Raw genomic sequence first — 13,426 nt, 5'->3', positions numbered from 1 at the left:
GCACTCACCCACGCAGACGACTTTTCCGACTTTACACGACGCTCACGCAACGCTCACGCTAGTGACAGCCTTATTTAGGGCTTGACGTCGCACACAAGCGAATGAGCACATTTCGCCTACGACTTAGGCCGCCCTCCTAGTGTGGCTGTTCGGTGTCTGCAGGCAGCGAGGGGCTGCAAGCCTCCTGTGTTCGCGCCTATGTCACCTCTGCTTGCTTGTCAGAGACAGAGTATCGCAAAACATACAACTCACTCCATGAATTGATTGCTACGGCATCTGTCATCAGCAGTCACAACTAGCAACACCAGTAGCAGCCGACTGCACGTAAAGAATTGGAATGTGCAGTGGGATTTTTGTGAATTCGGCGCAAGGCTGATCTTTGCGACATAGGTTTGAGAATCTTATGGGAACACTTGTACTGTTTCTAAATTAAGTGTAGTGGTGGGAGGAGGGTGCTTCGTGCGAATTACAGCACGTTTGCCAATTGTGGCTGCTAATCGTTGGCTCGTATCTGCCTTGACACATTTTCTGGCTGTGAATTATTCCACTTGCATGGCAGTGTGCGCATGTTGGTGTGTTAAAAATTCTGGAGGCGCTGGGTATCGATCCCAGTACCTCTCGCATGCTAAGCGAGCGCTCTACCATCTGAGCTACGCCCCCTGCTGACGAACTGCGCTATCATACAGCCATATCAATGGCACAGACCCTTGCACTCCCATTATTCCGCTGACAAACACTACTCTCAATGTGTCCGTGAGGGTGTTTTTCAGGTTTCCTGCATTCTGTATCGAATCGTAGTTGGCCAAAATCAAAGTGGCACGCACGACGTCGAAAATAGCGTTCGGCCAACGCTCTGAGGTAGACGAACGTGTTGTCCACTCTCTAGACTTCATTGAGGTTAGGCCGTTATACCTAAGGCAGATTTGCACTCGATGACACCTCGACAACAGCCGGTCCTCACATTTACGTTTTGCTCTCCTTACGTCAGTATACGAGTCTGTGACGCTGGCTTTGCAACATCTTGCGTGCCTTTAGGCTCGCCGCGACCAACACTTACCACGCACTGACCACAAAACATGGAGGCGCCGGGGCTTGAACCCGGGACCTTTCACATGCAAAGCGAACGCTCTACCAACTGAGCTACGCCCCCAAGCACAACCAAGCTGCGCTGTTCTCCGTTCTTTGCTACTCTTATGTGCACGGACACGATGGTTGGTTGGTTTGCAGGGGTGAAGGGACCAGAGTACAAAGGCGCGGACACGTTCATATACGCAAGAGTTCCAAGTAGTTTCGATGCTCTGGTATTACGACTGCAAATTCCGTCCGTTTTTAACGTCTTAAATTGAAGGGACAGTCACAAGTTGGTCCGTTTTCACTCCATGTCGACAATCACACAGCACCTGAGGTAACAAGCACATCTGAAGACCCATTGTGCACTCGACTGTTCATGCCAACTCACTGCCTCGCACTTTACTACTGTGTACCACTCTTGTCGTCCAACTGCAAAAGACTGGGCCACAACAACTTTCCGCGTCTCCATTGCACTGCGCAAACTACGAAACGCTCCCCAAACATGGCACTCACCCACGCAGACGACTTTTCCGACTTTACACGACGCTCACGCAACGCTCACGCTAGTGACAGCCTTATTTAGGGCTTGACGTCGCACACAAGCGAATGAGCACATTTCGCCTACGACTTAGGCCGCCCTCCTAGTGTGGCTGTTCGGTGTCTGCAGGCAGCGAGGGGCTGCAAGCCTCCTGTGTTCGCGCCTATGTCACCTCTGCTTGCTTGTCAGAGACAGAGTATCGCAAAACATACAACTCACTCCATGAATTGATTGCTACGGCATCTGTCATCAGCAGTCACAACTAGCAACACCAGTAGCAGCCGACTGCACGTAAAGAATTGGAATGTGCAGTGGGATTTTTGTGAATTCGGCGCAAGGCTGATCTTTGCGACATAGGTTTGAGAATCTTATGGGAACACTTGTACTGTTTCTAAATTAAGTGTAGTGGTGGGAGGAGGGTGCTTCGTGCGAATTACAGCACGTTTGCCAATTGTGGCTGCTAATCGTTGGCTCGTATCTGCCTTGACACATTTTCTGGCTGTGAATTATTCCACTTGCATGGCAGTGTGCGCATGTTGGTGTGTTAAAAATTCTGGAGGCGCTGGGTATCGATCCCAGTACCTCTCGCATGCTAAGCGAGCGCTCTACCATCTGAGCTACGCCCCCTGCTGACGAACTGCGCTATCATACAGCCATATCAATGGCACAGACCCTTGCACTCCCATTATTCCGCTGACAAACACTACTCTCAATGTGTCCGTGAGGGTGTCTTTCAGGTTTCCTGCATTCTGTATCGAATCGTAGTTGGCCAAAATCAAAGTGGCACGCACGACGTCGAAAATAGCGTTCGGCCAACGCTCTGAGGTAGACGAACGTGTTGTCCACTCTCTAGACTTCATTGAGGTTAGGCCGTTATACCTAAGGCAGATTTGCACTCGATGACACCTCGACAACAGCCGGTCCTCACATTTACGTTTTGCTCTCCTTACGTCAGTATACGAGTCTGTGACGCTGGCTTTGCAACATCTTGCGTGCCTTTAGGCTCGCCGCGACCAACACTTACCACGCACTGACCACAAAACATGGAGGCGCCGGGGCTTGAACCCGGGACCTTTCACATGCAAAGCGAACGCTCTACCAACTGAGCTACGCCCCCAAGCACAACCAAGCTGCGCTGTTCTCCGTTCTTTGCTACTCTTATGTGCACGGACACGATGGTTGGTTGGTTTGCAGGGGTGAAGGGACCAGAGTACAAAGGCGCGGACACGTTCATATACGCAAGAGTTCCAAGTAGTTTCGATGCTCTGGTATTACGACTGCAAATTCCGTCCGTTTTTAACGTCTTAAATTGAAGGGACAGTCACAAGTTGGTCCGTTTTCACTCCATGTCGACAATCACACAGCACCTGAGGTAACAAGCACATCTGAAGACCCATTGTGCACTCGACTGTTCATGCCAACTCACTGCCTCGCACTTTACTACTGTGTACCACTCTTGTCGTCCAACTGCAAAAGACTGGGCCACAACAACTTTCCGCGTCTCCATTGCACTGCGCAAACTACGAAACGCTCCCCAAACATGGCACTCACCCACGCAGACGACTTTTCCGACTTTACACGACGCTCACGCAACGCTCACGCTAGTGACAGCCTTATTTAGGGCTTGACGTCGCACACAAGCGAATGAGCACATTTCGCCTACGACTTAGGCCGCCCTCCTAGTGTGGCTGTTCGGTGTCTGCAGGCAGCGAGGGGCTGCAAGCCTCCTGTGTTCGCGCCTATGTCACCTCTGCTTGCTTGTCAGAGACAGAGTATCGCAAAACATACAACTCACTCCATGAATTGATTGCTACGGCATCTGTCATCAGCAGTCACAACTAGCAACACCAGTAGCAGCCGACTGCACGTAAAGAATTGGAATGTGCAGTGGGATTTTTGTGAATTCGGCGCAAGGCTAATCTTTGCGACATAGGTTTGAGAATCTTATGGGAACACTTGTACTGTTTCTAAATTAAGTGTAGTGGTGGGAGGAGGGTGCTTCGTGCGAATTACAGCACGTTTGCCAATTGTGGCTGCTAATCGTTGGCTCGTATCTGCCTTGACACATTTTCTGGCTGTGAATTATTCCACTTGCATGGCAGTGTGCGCATGTTGGTGTGTTAAAAATTCTGGAGGCGCTGGGTATCGATCCCAGTACCTCTCGCATGCTAAGCGAGCGCTCTACCATCTGAGCTACGCCCCCTGCTGACGAACTGCGCTATCATACAGCCATATCAATGGCACAGACCCTTGCACTCTCATTATTCCGCTGACAAACACTACTCTCAATGTGTCCGTGAGGGTGTCTTTCAGGTTTCCTGCATTCTGTATCGAATCGTAGTTGGCCAAAATCAAAGTGGCACGCACGACGTCGAAAATAGCGTTCGGCCAACGCTCTGAGGTAGACGAACGTGTTGTCCACTCTCTAGACTTCATTGAGGTTAGGCCGTTATACCTAAGGCAGATTTGCACTCGATGACACCTCGACAACAGCCGGTCCTCACATTTACGTTTTGCTCTCCTTACGTCAGTATACGAGTCTGTGACGCTGGCTTTGCAACATCTTGCGTGCCTTTAGGCTCGCCGCGACCAACACTTACCACGCACTGACCACAAAACATGGAGGCGCCGGGGCTTGAACCCGGGACCTTTCACATGCAAAGCGAACGCTCTACCAACTGAGCTACGCCCCCAAGCACAACCAAGCTGCGCTGTTCTCCGTTCTTTGCTACTCTTATGTGCACGGACACGATGGTTGGTTGGTTTGCAGGGGTGAAGGGACCAGAGTACAAAGGCGCGGACACGTTCATATACGCAAGAGTTCCAAGTAGTTTCGATGCTCTGGTATTACGACTGCAAATTCCGTCCGTTTTTAACGTCTTAAATTGAAGGGACAGTCACAAGTTGGTCCGTTTTCACTCCATGTCGACAATCACACAGCACCTGAGGTAACAAGCACATCTGAAGACCCATTGTGCACTCGACTGTTCATGCCAACTCACTGCCTCGCACTTTACTACTGTGTACCACTCTTGTCGTCCAACTGCAAAAGACTGGGCCACAACAACTTTCCGCGTCTCCATTGCACTGCGCAAACTACGAAACGCTCCCCAAACATGGCACTCACCCACGCAGACGACTTTTCCGACTTTACACGACGCTCACGCAACGCTCACGCTAGTGACAGCCTTATTTAGAGCTTGACGTCGCACACAAGCGAATGAGCACATTTCGCCTACGACTTAGGCCGCCCTCCTAGTGTGGCTGTTCGGTGTCTGCAGGCAGCGAGGGGCTGCAAGCCTCCTGTGTTCGCGCCTATGTCACCTCTGCTTGCTTGTCAGAGACAGAGTATCGCAAAACATACAACTCACTCCATGAATTGATTGCTACGGCATCTGTCATCAGCAGTCACAACTAGCAACACCAGTAGCAGCCGACTGCACGTAAAGAATTGGAATGTGCAGTGGGATTTTTGTGAATTCGGCGCAAGGCTGATCTTTGCGACATAGGTTTGAGAATCTTATGGGAACACTTGTACTGTTTCTAAATTAAGTGTAGTGGTGGGAGGAGGGTGCTTCGTGCGAATTACAGCACGTTTGCCAATTGTGGCTGCTAATCGTTGGCTCGTATCTGCCTTGACACATTTTCTGGCTGTGAATTATTCCACTTGCATGGCAGTGTGCGCATGTTGGTGTGTTAAAAATTCTGGAGGCGCTGGGTATCGATCCCAGTACCTCTCGCATGCTAAGCGAGCGCTCTACCATCTGAGCTACGCCCCCTGCTGACGAACTGCGCTATCATACAGCCATATCAATGGCACAGACCCTTGCACTCCCATTATTCCGCTGACAAACACTACTCTCAATGTGTCCGTGAGGGTGTCTTTCAGGTTTCCTGCATTCTGTATCGAATCGTAGTTGGCCAAAATCAAAGTGGCACGCACGACGTCGAAAATAGCGTTCGGCCAACGCTCTGAGGTAGACGAACGTGTTGTCCACTCTCTAGACTTCATTGAGGTTAGGCCGTTATACCTAAGGCAGATTTGCACTCGATGACACCTCGACAACAGCCGGTCCTCACATTTACGTTTTGCTCTCCTTACGTCAGTATACGAGTCTGTGACGCTGGCTTTGCAACATCTTGCGTGCCTTTAGGCTCGCCGCGACCAACACTTACCACGCACTGACCACAAAACATGGAGGCGCCGGGGCTTGAACCCGGGACCTTTCACATGCAAAGCGAACGCTCTACCAACTGAGCTACGCCCCCAAGCACAACCAAGCTGCGCTGTTCTCCGTTCTTTGCTACTCTTATGTGCACGGACACGATGGTTGGTTGGTTTGCAGGGGTGAAGGGACCAGAGTACAAAGGCGCGGACACGTTCATATACGCAAGAGTTCCAAGTAGTTTCGATGCTCTGGTATTACGACTGCAAATTCCGTCCGTTTTTAACGTCTTAAATTGAAGGGACAGTCACAAGTTGGTCCGTTTTCACTCCATGTCGACAATCACACAGCACCTGAGGTAACAAGCACATCTGAAGACCCATTGTGCACTCGACTGTTCATGCCAACTCACTGCCTCGCACTTTACTACTGTGTACCACTCTTGTCGTCCAACTGCAAAAGACTGGGCCACAACAACTTTCCGCGTCTCCATTGCACTGCGCAAACTACGAAACGCTCCCCAAACATGGCACTCACCCACGCAGACGACTTTTCCGACTTTACACGACGCTCACGCAACGCTCACGCTAGTGACAGCCTTATTTAGGGCTTGACGTCGCACACAAGCGAATGAGCACATTTCGCCTACGACTTAGGCCGCCCTCCTAGTGTGGCTGTTCGGTGTCTGCAGGCAGCGAGGGGCTGCAAGCCTCCTGTGTTCGCGCCTATGTCACCTCTGCTTGCTTGTCAGAGACAGAGTATCGCAAAACATACAACTCACTCCATGAATTGATTGCTACGGCATCTGTCATCAGCAGTCACAACTAGCAACACCAGTAGCAGCCGACTGCACGTAAAGAATTGGAATGTGCAGTGGGATTTTTGTGAATTCGGCGCAAGGCTAATCTTTGCGACATAGGTTTGAGAATCTTATGGGAACACTTGTACTGTTTCTAAATTAAGTGTAGTGGTGGGAGGAGGGTGCTTCGTGCGAATTACAGCACGTTTGCCAATTGTGGCTGCTAATCGTTGGCTCGTATCTGCCTTGACACATTTTCTGGCTGTGAATTATTCCACTTGCATGGCAGTGTGCGCATGTTGGTGTGTTAAAAATTCTGGAGGCGCTGGGTATCGATCCCAGTACCTCTCGCATGCTAAGCGAGCGCTCTACCATCTGAGCTACGCCCCCTGCTGACGAACTGCGCTATCATACAGCCATATCAATGGCACAGACCCTTGCACTCTCATTATTCCGCTGACAAACACTACTCTCAATGTGTCCGTGAGGGTGTCTTTCAGGTTTCCTGCATTCTGTATCGAATCGTAGTTGGCCAAAATCAAAGTGGCACGCACGACGTCGAAAATAGCGTTCGGCCAACGCTCTGAGGTAGACGAACGTGTTGTCCACTCTCTAGACTTCATTGAGGTTAGGCCGTTATACCTAAGGCAGATTTGCACTCGATGACACCTCGACAACAGCCGGTCCTCACATTTACGTTTTGCTCTCCTTACGTCAGTATACGAGTCTGTGACGCTGGCTTTGCAACATCTTGCGTGCCTTTAGGCTCGCCGCGACCAACACTTACCACGCACTGACCACAAAACATGGAGGCGCCGGGGCTTGAACCCGGGACCTTTCACATGCAAAGCGAACGCTCTACCAACTGAGCTACGCCCCCAAGCACAACCAAGCTGCGCTGTTCTCCGTTCTTTGCTACTCTTATGTGCACGGACACGATGGTTGGTTGGTTTGCAGGGGTGAAGGGACCAGAGTACAAAGGCGCGGACACGTTCATATACGCAAGAGTTCCAAGTAGTTTCGATGCTCTGGTATTACGACTGCAAATTCCGTCCGTTTTTAACGTCTTAAATTGAAGGGACAGTCACAAGTTGGTCCGTTTTCACTCCATGTCGACAATCACACAGCACCTGAGGTAACAAGCACATCTGAAGACCCATTGTGCACTCGACTGTTCATGCCAACTCACTGCCTCGCACTTTACTACTGTGTACCACTCTTGTCGTCCAACTGCAAAAGACTGGGCCACAACAACTTTCCGCGTCTCCATTGCACTGCGCAAACTACGAAACGCTCCCCAAACATGGCACTCACCCACGCAGACGACTTTTCCGACTTTACACGACGCTCACGCAACGCTCACGCTAGTGACAGCCTTATTTAGAGCTTGACGTCGCACACAAGCGAATGAGCACATTTCGCCTACGACTTAGGCCGCCCTCCTAGTGTGGCTGTTCGGTGTCTGCAGGCAGCGAGGGGCTGCAAGCCTCCTGTGTTCGCGCCTATGTCACCTCTGCTTGCTTGTCAGAGACAGAGTATCGCAAAACATACAACTCACTCCATGAATTGATTGCTACGGCATCTGTCATCAGCAGTCACAACTAGCAACACCAGTAGCAGCCGACTGCACGTAAAGAATTGGAATGTGCAGTGGGATTTTTGTGAATTCGGCGCAAGGCTGATCTTTGCGACATAGGTTTGAGAATCTTATGGGAACACTTGTACTGTTTCTAAATTAAGTGTAGTGGTGGGAGGAGGGTGCTTCGTGCGAATTACAGCACGTTTGCCAATTGTGGCTGCTAATCGTTGGCTCGTATCTGCCTTGACACATTTTCTGGCTGTGAATTATTCCACTTGCATGGCAGTGTGCGCATGTTGGTGTGTTAAAAATTCTGGAGGCGCTGGGTATCGATCCCAGTACCTCTCGCATGCTAAGCGAGCGCTCTACCATCTGAGCTACGCCCCCTGCTGACGAACTGCGCTATCATACAGCCATATCAATGGCACAGACCCTTGCACTCCCATTATTCCGCTGACAAACACTACTCTCAATGTGTCCGTGAGGGTGTCTTTCAGGTTTCCTGCATTCTGTATCGAATCGTAGTTGGCCAAAATCAAAGTGGCACGCACGACGTCGAAAATAGCGTTCGGCCAACGCTCTGAGGTAGACGAACGTGTTGTCCACTCTCTAGACTTCATTGAGGTTAGGCCGTTATACCTAAGGCAGATTTGCACTCGATGACACCTCGACAACAGCCGGTCCTCACATTTACGTTTTGCTCTCCTTACGTCAGTATACGAGTCTGTGACGCTGGCTTTGCAACATCTTGCGTGCCTTTAGGCTCGCCGCGACCAACACTTACCACGCACTGACCACAAAACATGGAGGCGCCGGGGCTTGAACCCGGGACCTTTCACATGCAAAGCGAACGCTCTACCAACTGAGCTACGCCCCCAAGCACAACCAAGCTGCGCTGTTCTCCGTTCTTTGCTACTCTTATGTGCACGGACACGATGGTTGGTTGGTTTGCAGGGGTGAAGGGACCAGAGTACAAAGGCGCGGACACGTTCATATACGCAAGAGTTCCAAGTAGTTTCGATGCTCTGGTATTACGACTGCAAATTCCGTCCGTTTTTAACGTCTTAAATTGAAGGGACAGTCACAAGTTGGTCCGTTTTCACTCCATGTCGACAATCACACAGCACCTGAGGTAACAAGCACATCTGAAGACCCATTGTGCACTCGACTGTTCATGCCAACTCACTGCCTCGCACTTTACTACTGTGTACCACTCTTGTCGTCCAACTGCAAAAGACTGGGCCACAACAACTTTCCGCGTCTCCATTGCACTGCACAAACTACGAAACGCTCCCCAAACATGGCACTCACCCACGCAGACGACTTTTCCGACTTTACACGACGCTCACGCAACGCTCACGCTAGTGACAGCCTTATTTAGAGCTTGACGTCGCACACAAGCGAATGAGCACATTTCGCCTACGACTTAGGCCGCCCTCCTAGTGTGGCTGTTCGGTGTCTGCAGGCAGCGAGGGGCTGCAAGCCTCCTGTGTTCGCGCCTATGTCACCTCTGCTTGCTTGTCAGAGACAGAGTATCGCAAAACATACAACTCACTCCATGAATTGATTGCTACGGCATCTGTCATCAGCAGTCACAACTAGCAACACCAGTAGCAGCCGACTGCACGTAAAGAATTGGAATGTGCAGTGGGATTTTTGTGAATTCGGCGCAAGGCTGATCTTTGCGACATAGGTTTGAGAATCTTATGGGAACACTTGTACTGTTTCTAAATTAAGTGTAGTGGTGGGAGGAGGGTGCTTCGTGCGAATTACAGCACGTTTGCCAATTGTGGCTGCTAATCGTTGGCTCGTATCTGCCTTGACACATTTTCTGGCTGTGAATTATTCCACTTGCATGGCAGTGTGCGCATGTTGGTGTGTTAAAAATTCTGGAGGCGCTGGGTATCGATCCCAGTACCTCTCGCATGCTAAGCGAGCGCTCTACCATCTGAGCTACGCCCCCTGCTGACGAACTGCGCTATCATACAGCCATATCAATGGCACAGACCCTTGCACTCCCATTATTCCGCTGACAAACACTACTCTCAATGTGTCCGTGAGGGTGTCTTTCAGGTTTCCTGCATTCTGTATCGAATCGTAGTTGGCCAAAATCAAAGTGGCACGCACGACGTCGAAAATAGCGTTCGGCCAACGCTCTGAGGTAGACGAACGTGTTGTCCACTCTCTAGACTTCATTGAGGTTAGGCCGTTATACCTAAGGCAGATTTGCACTCGATGACACCTCGACAACAGCCGGTCCTCACATTTACGTTTTGCTCTCCTTACGTCAGTATACGAGTCTGTGACGCTGGCTTTGCAACATCTTGCGTGCCTTTAGGCTCGCCGCGACCAACACTTACCACGCACTGACCACAAAACATGGAGGCGCCGGGGCTTGAACCCGGGACCTTTCACATGCAAAGCGAACGCTCTACCAACTGAGCTACGCCCCCAAGCACAACCAAGCTGCGCTGTTCTCCGTTCTTTGCTACTCTTATGTGCACGGACACGATGGTTGGTTGGTTTGCAGGGGTGAAGGGACCAGAGTACAAAGGCGCGGACACGTTCATATACGCAAGAGTTCCAAGTAGTTTCGATGCTCTGGTATTACGACTGCAAATTCCGTCCGTTTTTAACGTCTTAAATTGAAGGGACAGTCACAAGTTGGTCCGTTTTCACTCCATGTCGACAATCACACAGCACCTGAGGTAACAAGCACATCTGAAGACCCATTGTGCACTCGACTGTTCATGCCAACTCACTGCCTCGCACTTTACTACTGTGTACCACTCTTGTCGTCCAACTGCAAAAGACTGGGCCACAACAACTTTCCGCGTCTCCATTGCACTGCGCAAACTACGAAACGCTCCCCAAACATGGCACTCACCCACGCAGACGACTTTTCCGACTTTACACGACGCTCACGCAACGCTCACGCTAGTGACAGCCTTATTTAGGGCTTGACGTCGCACACAAGCGAATGAGCACATTTCGCCTACGACTTAGGCCGCCCTCCTAGTGTGGCTGTTCGGTGTCTGCAGGCAGCGAGGGGCTGCAAGCCTCCTGTGTTCGCGCCTATGTCACCTCTGCTTGCTTGTCAGAGACAGAGTATCGCAAAACATACAACTCACTCCATGAATTGATTGCTACGGCATCTGTCATCAGCAGTCACAACTAGCAACACCAGTAGCAGCCGACTGCACGTAAAGAATTGGAATGTGCAGTGGGATTTTTGTGAATTCGGCGCAAGGCTGATCTTTGCGACATAGGTTTGAGAATCTTATGGGAACACTTGTACTGTTTCTAAATTAAGTGTAGTGGTGGGAGGAGGGTGCTTCGTGCGAATTACAGCACGTTTGCCAATTGTGGCTGCTAATCGTTGGCTCGTATCTGCCTTGACACATTTTCTGGCTGTGAATTATTCCACTTGCATGGCAGTGTGCGCATGTTGGTGTGTTAAAAATTCTGGAGGCGCTGGGTATCGATCCCAGTACCTCTCGCATGCTAAGCGAGCGCTCTACCATCTGAGCTACGCCCCCTGCTGACGAACTGCGCTATCATACAGCCATATCAATGGCACAGACCCTTGCACTCCCATTATTCCGCTGACAAACACTACTCTCAATGTGTCCGTGAGGGTGTTTTTCAGGTTTCCTGCATTCTGTATCGAATCGTAGTTGGCCAAAATCAAAGTGGCACGCACGACGTCGAAAATAGCGTTCGGCCAACGCTCTGAGGTAGACGAACGTGTTGTCCACTCTCTAGACTTCATTGAGGTTAGGCCGTTATACCTAAGGCAGATTTGCACTCGATGACACCTCGACAACAGCCGGTCCTCACATTTACGTTTTGCTCTCCTTACGTCAGTATACGAGTCTGTGACGCTGGCTTTGCAACATCTTGCGTGCCTTTAGGCTCGCCGCGACCAACACTTACCACGCACTGACCACAAAACATGGAGGCGCCGGGGCTTGAACCCGGGACCTTTCACATGCAAAGCGAACGCTCTACCAACTGAGCTACGCCCCCAAGCACAACCAAGCTGCGCTGTTCTCCGTTCTTTGCTACTCTTATGTGCACGGACACGATGGTTGGTTGGTTTGCAGGGGTGAAGGGACCAGAGTACAAAGGCGCGGACACGTTCATATACGCAAGAGTTCCAAGTAGTTTCGATGCTCTGGTATTACGACTGCAAATTCCGTCCGTTTTTAACGTCTTAAATTGAAGGGACAGTCACAAGTTGGTCCGTTTTCACTCCATGTCGACAATCACACAGCACCTGAGGTAACAAGCACATCTGAAGACCCATTGTGCACTCGACTGTTCATGCCAACTCACTGCCTCGCACTTTACTACTGTGTACCACTCTTGTCGTCCAACTGCAAAAGACTGGGCCACAACAACTTTCCGCGTCTCCATTGCACTGCGCAAACTACGAAACGCTCCCCAAACATGGCACTCACCCACGCAGACGACTTTTCCGACTTTACACGACGCTCACGCAACGCTCACGCTAGTGACAGCCTTATTTAGAGCTTGACGTCGCACACAAACGAATGAGCACATTTCGCCTACGACTTAGGCCGCCCTCCTAGTGTGGCTGTTCGGTGTCTGCAGGCAGCGAGGGGCTGCAAGCCTCCTGTGTTCGCGCCTATGTCACCTCTGCTTGCTTGTCAGAGACAGAGTATCGCAAAACATACAACTCACTCCATGAATTGATTGCTACGGCATCTGTCATCAGCAGTCACAACTAGCAACACCAGTAGCAGCCGACTGCACGTAAAGAATTGGAATGTGCAGTGGGATTTTTGTGAATTCGGCGCAAGGCTAATCTTTGCGACATAGGTTTGAGAATCTTATGGGAACACTTGTACTGTTTCTAAATTAAGTGTAGTGGTGGGAGGAGGGTGCTTCGTGCGAATTACAGCACGTTTGCCAATTGTGGCTGCTAATCGTTGGCTCGTATCTGCCTTGACACATTTTCTGGCTGTGAATTATTCCACTTGCATGGCAGTGTGCGCATGTTGGTGTGTTAAAAATTCTGGAGGCGCTGGGTATCGATCCCAGTACCTCTCGCATGCTAAGCGAGCGCTCTACCATCTGAGCTACGCCCCCTGCTGACGAACTGCGCTATCATACAGCCATATCAATGGCACAGACCCTTGCACTCTCATTATTCCGCTGACAAACACTACTCTCAATGTGTCCGTGAGGGTGTCTTTCAGGTTTCCTGCATTCTGTATCGAATCGTAGTTGGCCAAAATCAAAGTGGC

The 13,426-nt window shown here is 50.6% G+C and overlaps 17 non-coding genes across 17 annotated transcripts; all 17 read right to left on the bottom strand.

The window, feature by feature from the left end:
• Positions 1-587: 587 nt before the first annotated feature.
• Positions 588-660, bottom strand: Trnaa-agc. Its single transcript has one exon. It is a non-coding gene; the product is annotated as a tRNA-Ala (tRNA).
• Positions 661-1,077: 417 nt separating this feature from the next.
• Trnaa-ugc lies at positions 1,078-1,150 on the bottom strand. Its single transcript has one exon. It is a non-coding gene; the product is annotated as a tRNA-Ala (tRNA).
• A 1,013-nt stretch (positions 1,151-2,163) lies between these two features.
• Trnaa-agc lies at positions 2,164-2,236 on the bottom strand. Its single transcript has one exon. It is a non-coding gene; the product is annotated as a tRNA-Ala (tRNA).
• A 417-nt stretch (positions 2,237-2,653) lies between these two features.
• On the bottom strand, positions 2,654-2,726 carry Trnaa-ugc. The gene has a single exon. It is a non-coding gene; the product is annotated as a tRNA-Ala (tRNA).
• Positions 2,727-3,739: 1,013 nt separating this feature from the next.
• Positions 3,740-3,812, bottom strand: Trnaa-agc. Its single transcript has one exon. It is a non-coding gene; the product is annotated as a tRNA-Ala (tRNA).
• A 417-nt stretch (positions 3,813-4,229) lies between these two features.
• Trnaa-ugc lies at positions 4,230-4,302 on the bottom strand. The gene has a single exon. It is a non-coding gene; the product is annotated as a tRNA-Ala (tRNA).
• Positions 4,303-5,315: 1,013 nt separating this feature from the next.
• Trnaa-agc lies at positions 5,316-5,388 on the bottom strand. Its single transcript has one exon. It is a non-coding gene; the product is annotated as a tRNA-Ala (tRNA).
• A 417-nt stretch (positions 5,389-5,805) lies between these two features.
• Trnaa-ugc lies at positions 5,806-5,878 on the bottom strand. Its single transcript has one exon. It is a non-coding gene; the product is annotated as a tRNA-Ala (tRNA).
• A 1,013-nt stretch (positions 5,879-6,891) lies between these two features.
• Positions 6,892-6,964, bottom strand: Trnaa-agc. The gene has a single exon. It is a non-coding gene; the product is annotated as a tRNA-Ala (tRNA).
• Positions 6,965-7,381: 417 nt separating this feature from the next.
• Positions 7,382-7,454, bottom strand: Trnaa-ugc. The gene has a single exon. It is a non-coding gene; the product is annotated as a tRNA-Ala (tRNA).
• Positions 7,455-8,467: 1,013 nt separating this feature from the next.
• Positions 8,468-8,540, bottom strand: Trnaa-agc. The gene has a single exon. It is a non-coding gene; the product is annotated as a tRNA-Ala (tRNA).
• A 417-nt stretch (positions 8,541-8,957) lies between these two features.
• On the bottom strand, positions 8,958-9,030 carry Trnaa-ugc. Its single transcript has one exon. It is a non-coding gene; the product is annotated as a tRNA-Ala (tRNA).
• Positions 9,031-10,043: 1,013 nt separating this feature from the next.
• On the bottom strand, positions 10,044-10,116 carry Trnaa-agc. The gene has a single exon. It is a non-coding gene; the product is annotated as a tRNA-Ala (tRNA).
• A 417-nt stretch (positions 10,117-10,533) lies between these two features.
• On the bottom strand, positions 10,534-10,606 carry Trnaa-ugc. Its single transcript has one exon. It is a non-coding gene; the product is annotated as a tRNA-Ala (tRNA).
• A 1,013-nt stretch (positions 10,607-11,619) lies between these two features.
• Trnaa-agc lies at positions 11,620-11,692 on the bottom strand. Its single transcript has one exon. It is a non-coding gene; the product is annotated as a tRNA-Ala (tRNA).
• Positions 11,693-12,109: 417 nt separating this feature from the next.
• On the bottom strand, positions 12,110-12,182 carry Trnaa-ugc. The gene has a single exon. It is a non-coding gene; the product is annotated as a tRNA-Ala (tRNA).
• A 1,013-nt stretch (positions 12,183-13,195) lies between these two features.
• On the bottom strand, positions 13,196-13,268 carry Trnaa-agc. The gene has a single exon. It is a non-coding gene; the product is annotated as a tRNA-Ala (tRNA).
• Between the last annotated feature and the right edge of the window lie 158 nt (positions 13,269-13,426).

The sequence above is a fragment of the Schistocerca piceifrons genome, unplaced genomic scaffold (genome assembly GCF_021461385.2).
Source record: "Schistocerca piceifrons isolate TAMUIC-IGC-003096 unplaced genomic scaffold, iqSchPice1.1 HiC_scaffold_454, whole genome shotgun sequence".
NCBI classification, from domain to species: Eukaryota; Metazoa; Arthropoda; class Insecta; order Orthoptera; family Acrididae; genus Schistocerca; species Schistocerca piceifrons.
Note: the sequence above shows the minus strand (reverse complement) of the source record. Positions and strands in the feature narration are given on the sequence as shown.